The following is a 12,383-nucleotide window of genomic DNA, read 5'->3' on the forward strand; positions in this document are numbered from 1 at the left end:
CTACACTTTACCATGGCTGCCAGGACTTTAGCGTCCCGGCAGCCATGGTAACCATTGAGAAAAAGCTAAACGTCATATCCGGCAATGCGCCGAAACAACGTTTAGCTTAAGGCCGGATCCGGATCAATGCCTTTCAATGGGCATTAATTCCGGATCCGGCCTTGCGGCAAGTGTTCAGGATCTTTGGCCGGAGCAAAAAGCGCAGCATGCTGCAGTATTTTCTCCGGCCAAAAAACGTTCCGTTCCGGAACTGAAGACATCCTGATGCATCCTGAACGGATTTCACTCCATTCAGAATGCATTAGGATAATCCTGATCAGGATTCTTCCGGCATAGAGCCCCGACGACGGAACTCTATGCTGGAAGACAATAACGCAAGTGTGAAAGAGCCCAAAGTTGTGTAGGGTGATGAGAAGACGGCAAACGTTTTTTTTCTCTGCATTATTCACAAAAGGAAAAGGAAATGTCAGATCAAATGCTGAGAAATACAGTAAATTGCATATTTAAAATAATCACTTGTCTGACGCAGCAAGAAGTGCATCCCCACCTTAAAAAGATTACGATAAACAAATCATCAGGTGCTGATGGAATACACTCTCATTTTCTAAGAGACTTAAGTAATATGAGGCTACCTTCACACAGAAAATATGCTACATGCAGACTTCCCACATGTTATCCTATGGAGTTGAAAAGTGTCAGTCCCTGCTCTGCGATTCTCTGCGGAATAACTGTCTGCAGGATAAATAATGTATTGTTGATTTTCTGAAGCAGGATGGCCCAGATTTTTCATAGCCAGGGTTGTATGTGGGCTATGATAATCAGGCACCCTGGCTAATGCTGTGCCCGATTTATGACGAGGTGCATGTCTCATCACAAATTAGATGCAGCATCCGGCAGTCCATGTGCCTAAACTGAGATTTACCCCGGCTGCCATGGGTTTTAATGTTCTTCTACGTGGGGGGGGGGGGGGAGTTGTAGTCCGCACAGAAATCCAATTCAATATTCACATAGACATCTGCATCCTGATCGACAGGTAAAAATCTGCACCACTGTAAAAACTGCACCTGTGTTTTCTTCGCCAATCTTGGTTTTCCCTGTGCATTATACCGAGCTGCAGACCTCTTTATAGATTTAGCACATCCTCCAGACTGAAATCTATGACATCTCCTAGCTGTCGTAGATCTCTCTCTTGATTCATGCGAGATAACTGGCGTCAATGAAGATAAATGTGCCGCTGGCCCTGCTCCCTATTCAGACAGTGGTTGGTGAAGACCGAATAGAAATGCCCTGTTCGACAAAATTTTGTTGCAGTGGTGTTTCAAAAGGCTTTTTTTTATACCAGAAAACTGATATGGGGTGGACTGAGAAAGTCCCCAAAAGTAAACTCTGTATCATGGGTTTATGAGACATCAGTGCTGTCAAAATAATCTGATCAGATTCTGGGACTGGAGTAGGAAGGAAAACCAAAGATTCCTTCCTACTGAAAATGCAATGTAAACTACCAGCACCATGGCATAGAGCAGGAGGAGCTGAGCAGATTGATATATGGTTTTGTGGGAAAAGAGAGTAGAAATTGTATTTCATTGATTTAAATTCCAGCTTTGAAGTTCAGGAGGCGGTCCCATCAGTGATTGACAGCCTTCCCTCTATGACCTTATATACAGAGATAGCTGTCAATCACTGATAGGACCGCATCCTTGACTTCAAACACCAGAATGTGCAGGAATCTTTTTCCACAAAACCATGTATCAATCTGCTCAGCTCCTATTGCTCTATAACATGCAGCTCAAACAACATGTTCAATGTGACAGGTTCCCTTTAACTTAAAACCAGAAGCCATAAATCTCAGCCAGCTGCTGGCAAGGCAAATAAGATCATGGGTTTAAATAAAAGTGGGAATACAGTCCTGATCAAAAGTTTAAGACCACTTGAAAAATGGCAACAATTCATATTTAGCATGGCTGGATCTTAACAAGGTTCCAAGTAGAGCTTCAACATGCAACAAGAAGAAATGGGAGTGAGACCAAACATTTTTTGAGCATTCAATTTAATGAAAACAACGAATAAACTGTTTTTCAAGTGGTCTTGAACTTTTGATCAGGACTGTAAATCCCTACAATGATAACATAGGGGGAGATTTATCAAACTGGTGTAAAGTAGAACTGGCTAAGTTGCCCATAGCAACCAATCAGATTCCACCTTTCATTTTTCACAGCTCCTTTGGAAAATGAAAGGTGGAATCTGATTGGTTGCCATGGGCAACTAAGCCAGTTCTATTTCACACCAGTTTGATGAATCTCCACCATAGTTCTACCACTTTACAAATCACTAGTCATACCACACATGGAGTACTGTGTACACATCTGGGCTCCTGTGAACAAGGCAGACATAGCAGAGCTGGAGAGGCTTCAGAGGAGGCAACAAAAGTAATAACTGGAGTGGGTGGACTACAGTACCATGAAAGATTATAAAAATTAGGGTTATTCACTTTAGAAAAAAGACAACTGAGGGGAGATCTAATAACTATGTATAAATCTATTCATCTATTTATCCCCAGGACTGAGACCGTGACGAGGGGACATCCTCTGTGTCTGGAGGAAAGAAGGTTTGTAGACAAAAATAGATGATTCTTTACGGTAAGAGCACTGAGACTATGGAACTCTCTGCCTGAGAAGGTGGCGATAGTGAATTCACTAAAAGGGTTCAAGAGGGTCCTGGATGTATTTCTGAAGTGTAATATTATTATATGTTATAGTTTTAGTTAGAGATAGGATGTTAATTTAAGCAGTTATTCTGATTGTGAGGTTTGGTGTCAGGAAAATATTTTTTACCCTAAGATGAGGAAAATTGCCTTGTGTCTTATAAAGCTTTTTTGCATTCCTCTAAATAAACCTTGAAGGATAACAAGGGTGCTTTCAGTGGTTAACATTTATTGCAGCACTGGGATCCTAGGTTCAAATCCAACCAAGGACAACATCTCCACAGAGTTTGTATGTTCTCCCTGTGTTTGCATGGATTTCCTCCCACATTCTGAAGACATACTCATAGGGACCTTATATTATGAGCTCCACTGGGGACAGCAAGTGATGATTGGAATGGATCTCCTGGCACCCCGACTGGGTACCTACGTTGATGGATGCTCCTAGTGCTTCCCGAGGACTCCAAACACTCCACTTGACACTGTAAGCACTGCCGGCCCCACGAACTGCCGCAGCTTGGTTGGGATCTCACAGTCTTCTACCCACCCTGGACTTACGACAAGGCTTCTAGGTTCCACTGAGTGCACCTCTCTTCTTTCAGAAGCTAGGGATTATATTTTGGAGAGTATAATGATTATAGCAATCCCCAGAGTGTAGTTCTCCAATCCCCCAAACATGAGCCCAGACTTTATGAAGGGTAGAACAGGACATTTAATGAGGCTACATGCCAGCCTTTTATGCAGGTCTTCCAGCGAGGGACACTCCCCATGGGGACCTTGTGGAAGACTGAGACAGTTTTTACATAAACCAATCACATGCAGTTACAGGCAGAAAACACACACAGGTGATACAAATAATAGTGATGGACAAACATAGGCCGTGACGGTTCACAAACGCGCAAACACAATCAAATGTTTGCGGACCGTAAGTTCGCGGCGGGCCCCATTCACTTTAATGGCAGGCGAACCTGAAAAACATTCAGCTCATATTTGCAGCCACCAAATACTTAGTAGAAGTGTACAAATAGTCCCACGACATGGACAGTGACATACTAGAGGGGGATCAATGACAAAAATTCCAACAACAAAAAATATATATCTTAATCAGGGGACATTTGTATGTGTCTTGAAGGGAAATTCTCTGAAATGTGCCCTGTTGGAGCCTAGAAAAACTTTATTTTAGGCCACAGGAGTACAGGCCTTAAAAATTAGGCATTCATCTGACATAAAATAAATTGTGATTATGTGGCTCGAGGTACATTATGCGGTCACTGAATAACAAATTTTACTGTAGCCCACTTTTTTTTCCCACTTTTTTTTCGGGGGCTACTGGTATATCACACCAGTAGAAATTATTTGTTCCAATAGCATTTGTCACTATCTGTAGCCGAGGTAATGCAGCTAAACTTCAAACAAATGCTGCACTACCTAAATGCACTATATAATTGGTATATAACACCCCGCTTCAATCTGTTTTTTTGCGGAGCAACTGGTATATCACATTAGTAGAAATTATTTGTTCCAATGTCGTTTGTCACTCTGTGTAGCTGCAGTAACGCAGCAGAACCGCACACAATTGCTGTTCAATACAATTGCACTATAATATATTTTCTATGTTAGAAAGTATATTATAAATAAATTACACCCCTCAGTAAGTCACACCAATCGATAACACACCTATACCAGTCCTTAAAAGGACTTTTGTGGCCCTATTAGCTAGCGTTTGGTGTCCCTAACAGTCTGTCCCTGATCCATACAGCAACCTCTCCCTACACTGGCAAAAGACTGAATGTAAAATGGCAGCCAGATCCGGTGTATTTATAAGGTAAGGGGTTTGTCCATGTGCTGAAACGTCTCAATTGGCTGTCCTGTACCACCTGAAATGGATGTGTCATGGGGCAAAGTTCTTCACAATGTAAAAGAATATGGCATCGGCAGACATCTCCATATGTTCGGCAATTCGCAAACAAGCAAAGTTCGCCGCGAAACGACCACCGGGTGAACCGCAAGGCCATCTCTAACAATTAATCAATACAATGGGATAACGTAATCACTCACAGGCAGAAACTACCGATTTTTCCCCTTTGTAGAATAATGAGCCGGGGGGGGGGGGTGTCTCCATAGTTCTGGGTCCATAGTCTATAGGAAGGAGTCTAGCCCTCAGGCATCTCCAGTAGCCCCAGTGACGGTTCAGTCCTTCACAATGATAATGTCTGTAAAGCGCTGCAGAATAGGTCAGCGCTATATAAGTGAGTAACATACATTTAAAAAAAATAAACAGGATGGACGCATGTCTTTTTCAGGCTTAGAAAGTATGTTACTAATATATGTGTGACCATATATACTGTATGTGCAAAGACTCAAAGGATTCAATGACAGTGAAGATAATAAGAGTGTTTAATTCTACAGCATAGAAAGAGGTGTAAAAAATATAAGACATCCATCAATATAAAATGATCTGTGTAAAGGCAACAGTTTTTGAAAAAAATAAAATAAAATAAAAACACACCTCTCAGCTTCTAGAAATCATACTAACATTCCTTCTCAATAAGCCTGGATCGTTGCTTTCCTTTGTTTTCCCCGCACAGGGGATGGGAAGGAGGAATGCATCTTCCTTTGTGTTTCTGTCCCATTAGGACACCATAAAACTCCGATCAAATAATGGTATTTTGTGTGTGTGTCTCATCTTTTATGTAACGCGTTTCCCGCCTCTTTTCCTTAGTAAATTCTATACAGTCCACTAATCACAATCAGTTTCCAGTTGATTGTGCGAGGCATTGGACCATGTAGGGATTGTTGCTGGCTTGTGTAGTCCAATGATATTATTAACTATGGGAAGCGACCAATTCTATTAAAAATGGCCTGGCAGACTGTTGTGATCACACTTGAAATGCCCATTATCTGTAAACCTATTTCATTCTACTTTTCCTCTAGGAGAAGCAGATACAATCTGAGTAGATGATGCAAAAGGTTTTATTAGAAAAGGCACATATGGATAATCCTTAGATAAGCACATTGGTAACCTTCTTCTGCAATTCACCAAGAAAGCAATGTGGATGGGCATAACATAATGAGAATTATTATTGTGCTAGAAGATGGGGAAATGATACCATACTTCAGTCTATGCAAATTACTCACTGGATATGAAGAATTTCACTTATCATCTTCAGTTTATAATCTTGATTACCTGGTGTTTAATCTACAGAATGAATGAAATTCTGATGATGGGATGCATTGAGTACAGAGGACATACCGATTGGTAACCATAGAGTACCGTGTTACGCACTTGTCTTTGTGCTACATTTATAAAATGAGTGCAGCGCTTGAAATGCTTTATATAAATGTTGTTACCCTATGAGACACAGTTTTTTTTCAGAATAAAATGGCTCAATTTCTCGAGGAGTTTGAAAGCTCTACCCAGTGTGGCAACACCATGAATTGGAAACTAATGTCCAATGTAAAGTTAAAGGGGTTTCCCCATGAAAAATATTCTACATTTTTCAGACCAGTACCGGGATCGGGTAATTAGAAATTTAGTATACCTACTGAGTTATTCACGTAAATCTATCTGTATAGCTCCACCTGCTGTTTGCCCCTTTTTCTAAATTCTTTGTCCAGCTCAGTCAGCACATGCTCAGTTCCATCCTTTAACTGCCACCTGCTGCAGCAGAAAGAATCCACAGCTCCTTTGAAAATTGAAAGGTAAAATCTGATTGGTTGCTATCGGCAACTAAGCCAATTCTACTTTACACCAGTTTGATCAATCTTCCCCTATGTTGCTAAGTTCTGTTACTGTTTCAACCAAAGGCTGTCTTTTTTAAAATTTTTTAGTTTTTAATAAAGTTTACACATAAGTTGCCTCTTTAGTTTTTGTGCAGTCTTATGTTGATCTGACTTAGCAATGGAATATACCCATGTTTCAGCAGCTCCTGGTCCAACTGTAAGCAAGGGCCATCATTTGAAGACTGAGATGACTGCACATACACTCACCTAAAGAATTATTGGGAACACCTGTTCTATTTCTCATTAATGCTTCAATGCATGTAGGGTTGTGGTCCTGGTCAAGACAATCTCCTGAACTCCAAACTGAATGTCAGAATGGGAAAGAAAGGTGGGTTACAACAGCAGAAGACCCCATCGGGTACCACTCATCTCCACTACAAATAGGAAAAAGAGGCTACAATTTGCACGAGCTCACCAAAATTGGACTGTTGAAGACTGGAAAAATGTTGCCTGGTCTGATGAGTCTTGATTTCTGTTGAGACATTCAAATGGTAGAGTCCGAATTTGGCGTAAACAGAATGAGAACATGTATTCCTCATGCCTTGTTACCACTGTGCAGGCTGGTGGTGTAATGGTGTTGGGGATGTTTTCTGGGCACACTTTAGGCCCCTTAGTGCCAATTGGCCATCGTTTAAATGCCACGGGCTACCTGAGCATTGTTTCTGACCATGTCCATCCCTTCATGACCACCATGTACCCATCCTCTGATGGCTACTTCCAGCAGGATAATGCACCATGTCACAAAGCTTGAATCATTTCAAATTGGTTTCTTGAATATGACAATGAGTTCACTGTACTAAAATGGCCCCCACAGTCACCAGATCTCAACCTAATAGAGCATCTTTGGGAAGTGGTGGAACTGGAGCTTCGTGCCCTGGATGTGCATCCCTCAAATCTCCATCAACTGCAAGATGCTATCCTATCAATATGGGCCAACATTTCTAAAGAATGCTATAAGCACCTTGTTAAATCAATGCCACGTAGAATTAAGGCAGTTCTGAAGGCAAAAGGGGATCCAACACCGTATTAGTATGGTGTTCCTAATAATTCTTTAGGTGAGTGTATATTCTTCATGTAAGAGGGTAGAAAGACCTAGGTCATGTATTCTGGAAATTGCATTGTTTTACCATGTGTGTTAATAGTGGGGATTGGGGCTGGCTGTTGTTGTTAAAGTGGCATTTATCATGTAGAGAAAGTTAATACAAGGCCCTTGCTAATGTATTGTGATTGAGGCTGGCAAAGGAGGCAACATGGACATTCATTTTTCCATCACATTATACTCTACTTGTTCCCATGGTTACGACCACCCTGCAATCCATCAGCAGTGGCCGTCCTTGCACAATATAGGAAAAAGCGCTAGCCTATGTGCGCTTCCATGGTCCCGGCCACCAAAAAGGCCAGCGCTTTTTCGTATAGTGTGCAAACACCGTCATGACTGCTGGATTGCAGGGTGGTCGTAACCATGGAAATGGGCAATGTATAATGCGATGGAAAAAATTAATGAAGCCAGCAAAGGAAGAAACATGGATAATCACAATACATTGGTAAGTGCCTTGTAGTAACTTTCTCTACATGATAAATAACACTTGCTGAAGTGAGACAACACCTTGAAGGGCTGCAGGGGATGGTGATAGGAGGGAGGTCCTGAAAAGACGTGGGCCTTGCCTCAATTTTATTGCACCTAGTCCTGAGATGAAATAAGAGAGCACCATGAGGTAGCACCCACAAGAGAGGAGGAAAAAGAGAACTGGCAGCTGTTCATGTGACAGTTAAGACATTGCAGGAGTCAGATGGAAAGAGACTGACAAGGGCTGTTTTAAAGTAGCCATTAAGGAGGAACCAAGATGACGATGAGAGTGTTGGGGATAGAGCAATTTATGGCTAGACACAACCAAGTTAATTCCTTGCATGGCCTAAGTTAATTACTAGGGATGAGTGAACTGACTTTAGATGAAACATCCGAAGTCGATTCGCAAAAAAATTTGTTCTAATACTGCACGGACCAGGAGCTCCGTACAGTATTAGAATGTATTGGCTCCGATGAGCCGAAGTTATTGCTGCATCAATTAATTTGTACTGTAAATAAAACATTTCTCGAACTCGGGTATGGTTTCAAGTGGTACCTTGGAACTGAACCAGAGTTTGGGAAATGTTTTTTTCAGTATAAATTTATTTCTCTGTACAGTTTTAGAACGAAGTTTTATGCGAATCGACTTCGGATGCAGAGACACCAGACAGACAACTACAACCTCTACAGACATGTTATGAAACCTGTTTGCGAAAAGTGCCTTGTATTACGATAAAAAGTACTACATAACGAAACAGGTTAAGGCTTACAGTAGATTATTGTGCATGTCTCCTTGAAACTCTGCTCTCCTGATGGAGTGATATACAATAAATTTGCTATACTCCCAACTAAGCCATGAGACCCACTTGGTCATCTTACACATATATGGCCAAACTTTAAAACATAACAGTCTATAACGAAGAAATCAAGGAGGTTGATTATTTTCATATAGGAGTTTTTGAGTCTTGAGGATGCAGCAAAACATCTTTAACCAAAAAATGAAGTTGTCCTTTCATGACTAAGGTCTCTTTCACACGAGCGTGATTTCCGCGCGGGTGCAATGCGTGACGTGAACGCATTGCACCCGCACTGAATCCTGACCCATTCATTTCAATGGGGCTGTGTACATGAGCATTGCTTTTCACGCATCAGTTCTGCGTTGCGTGAAAATCGCAGCATGTTCTATATTCTGCGTTTTTCACGCAGCCCTGGCTCTATAGAAGTGAATGGGGCTGCGTGAATAACGCATGGCATCCGCAAGCAAGTGCGGGTGCGAAATGCGTTTTTCACTGATGGTTGCTAAGAGATGATGTTTGTAAACATTCAGTTTTTTATCACGCGCGTGAAAAACGCATCAAAACGCATTGCACCCGCACGGAAAAAACTGAACAACTAAACGCAATCGCAGACAAAACTGACTGAACTTGCTTGCAAAATAGTGCGAGTTTCACTGAACGCACCCTGAACGCATCCGGCCCCAATCCGCAACGCCCGTGTGAAACCAGCCTAAGGCAGCATGCAGAGCTATTGTACCAATGCAGCTGAAACCTCAAATGGAACCCCAACAGTCCCCATTATGGGTAGCCATTTGGATCCATCGCACAACAGATCTGGCACATGGCTTTTGTTATAAACCTGTATACAAATCCGGTGACTGAGCATCCAAGGGGATAAGTGTCTTCTCACATACTAAACTGTTTGCTTGGGGACGTCCTCTCAGATTCAACCCCGGCTCCAGGAGTAGTAAGACGGGTCATACACAACATAGACAAACGGATGCTTCAGATAGATCCCAAACAGTGGCCTCCATCACCAAGGGTTCCATCATAAAAAAATAATAATTTGATATCTGTTAATGTATATGTTTCTTTAACTAGACTCCAAAGAATAAAAAGTGTAGCGTACCGCACTTTTGCATCCTTTTTGCTCTTATGTATATATTAAAACATGGGACAAAAATGTGATGTGAACCCAGCCTTAGGACTCATTTACACGGTCGTTGTTTTGGTCCACATCCGAGCCGCAGTTTTGGCGGCTCGGACCCATTCACTTCAATGGGGCCGCAAAAGATGCAGACAGGACAGCATTCAGTGTGCTGTCCGCATCCGTTGCTCTGTTCTGTGGCCCCGCAAAAAAAAAAGTCCTATTCTTGTTCGTGCTTTGCGGACAAGGATAGGCAGTTATATTAAAGGCTGTCCGTGCAAATTGTGGAACGCGCAAAGACGCCATCCGTGTTTTGCGGATCCGCGATTTGCAGACCACAAAACACAAAACGGTCATGTGCATGTAGCCTTAAACTGATAAATTGTGCCACTTTTAGAAAAGGCAGTAGTGCTTGACACAAAGATACTTTCTTTAGCGTTCTATGAATCTCCTTGTCATGTACTGACCTTCTATGTTCTGCACTCATCATAGCGTAGCTTTTTGTGCTTTTGAGTGTTCCTTTAAGAATGCGGCAATGTCAAGAGAACATCTGATCTGACTGAAGTCTTGCATAATACTACAGAGTTTTCCTGGCTGACACGGTACAACATTTATTTTTTATTTTTTTTGTATAACATTATAATGCTGTCTGCAGTGAAATCACGAAGATTAACATAAACCATAACAAACTATGCAGTCTGGACAGCTATGTATTCCAACAAGCCGACATCATGTTATTGGAGCTGTAACGGAGCAAATACATTTTTTGGTGGTGAATAATTTAAATAACAGTCAACATAAATCACTAGCAACCTACATCAAGTTCTCCACTAAACAGCTTTATCTTTTTTTTGCAATAGGAACACAGCAGTTGAAGCCAGAATGACTTTTACCATAGAGATCCACGATAACATGGATTCAATCACTACAATGAATTCTTGAGAAACAAGCTCAAATATTATTCTCCCCGAATCGCCTCACTTCCAGTGATGGGCATTACATTTGCCGCCATGTCTGCTTGGGGCCCTTTGTAGGCACCATACCGGCTACAAATTGGTTAAACAAAGACGTGTCTAGACTTAGGATGTAAAATCTCAGCAAAATAACTCAATTTCAGCTCAAAGTGGATTTTGTAAGCAATTGTTTCTCCATAAAGGTCTTAATTTGATTTGTGTAATTTGTTTGGGCACTGTGAAAGGCAAATCAATTACAATTGGTTTGTCCTTTGGAAGATGTGCCAGTCATAACCACATCTGTGCATTCAAACAGCACGAAAAACAACAGGGATTCAGGAGAAGCGTCAAGTGATACTACAACAGAGGAGTTAGATTGTGTTATATCTCTTAGACATCGATCATTAGGATATGCTGTCAATGTCAGGTAGGTGCAGGTCTCACCTCTAGGACCCGCTCCTGCAATGGCGTTCTGTAAGTGAAGAACCGCATATGCATGGTGTGCCCTCCCTTCATATTTGTCTACTTTACATAATGTTCAATGTAGAACGTGCCAGTCATGCAAAGTCACTTCTCCATTCACCACTATGGGAATGCCGTAAATAGCTGAGCCAGCACTCGGCTACTTTCAGAACTCCCATAGTGGCAAGTGGAGGGTGGCCACATTTGCGGCGTGCACTCTACTTCACTTTTGTTGTTCCTCACAGGTAACTGAAGATGAAGGTAACTGAAGATTCTGTGTTCAGCACCAGGGACAAGAGTGAAGATGTCAAATAGCTATGCATCACAGGGAATGTTCCTGGTTGTTGTTGCAACCTTTTGTGTTGACAACTTTTGAACCACAAGAGATATTACAAACCTGACGGCAGCAATCGATTTCTGAGAAAATTGTGGTCTTCTTTGGTATGCTACATGACCCCCTTCCCATCGGAAAATTTTGTCCTTGATCCAATATGGCGGCTTTCAAGATGGCTCCATGATACGGACAGATATGAAAAGATATAGTATTATTTTATAGTATTCAGATTTTTTATTTCCCCTTTTTTTATGAATTAAAGGGGTGCCCTGTGACTTTTGACTCACCTTGTACACTAAAAAGGGAATTTGTCTTCTGGCAGACCACCATTATAAAAAAAAAAAAAAAAAAAAAAATGGGCTTATAAGTTACTTCTAGTATTGTGCCTATTGCGGTGTATGCTAAATCTAATACCTCCTGGCGAATGCGCAGTACATACATCTCTTCCTTACAACTCTGGAACAAGAGGCTGTACAGGACATGCACCTGAATTCTGGAAAAAGATTACAGGGCCAAATATCAGCAGGTTTTTTCAGCAGGATTCAGAAACCTAGTCCTGTCAATCACAAGGGGAAGGATTTGCTAACTTTGCAGAGGAATTGCACTTTGGTGCTCCTAGGGTCTCTAGCCTAGTCTCAGTGCAACAAACTTTTCATTTGCCGC

Source organism: Bufo gargarizans, unplaced genomic scaffold, assembly GCF_014858855.1.
Source record: "Bufo gargarizans isolate SCDJY-AF-19 unplaced genomic scaffold, ASM1485885v1 original_scaffold_842_pilon, whole genome shotgun sequence".
Taxonomy (NCBI): Eukaryota; Metazoa; Chordata; class Amphibia; order Anura; family Bufonidae; genus Bufo; species Bufo gargarizans.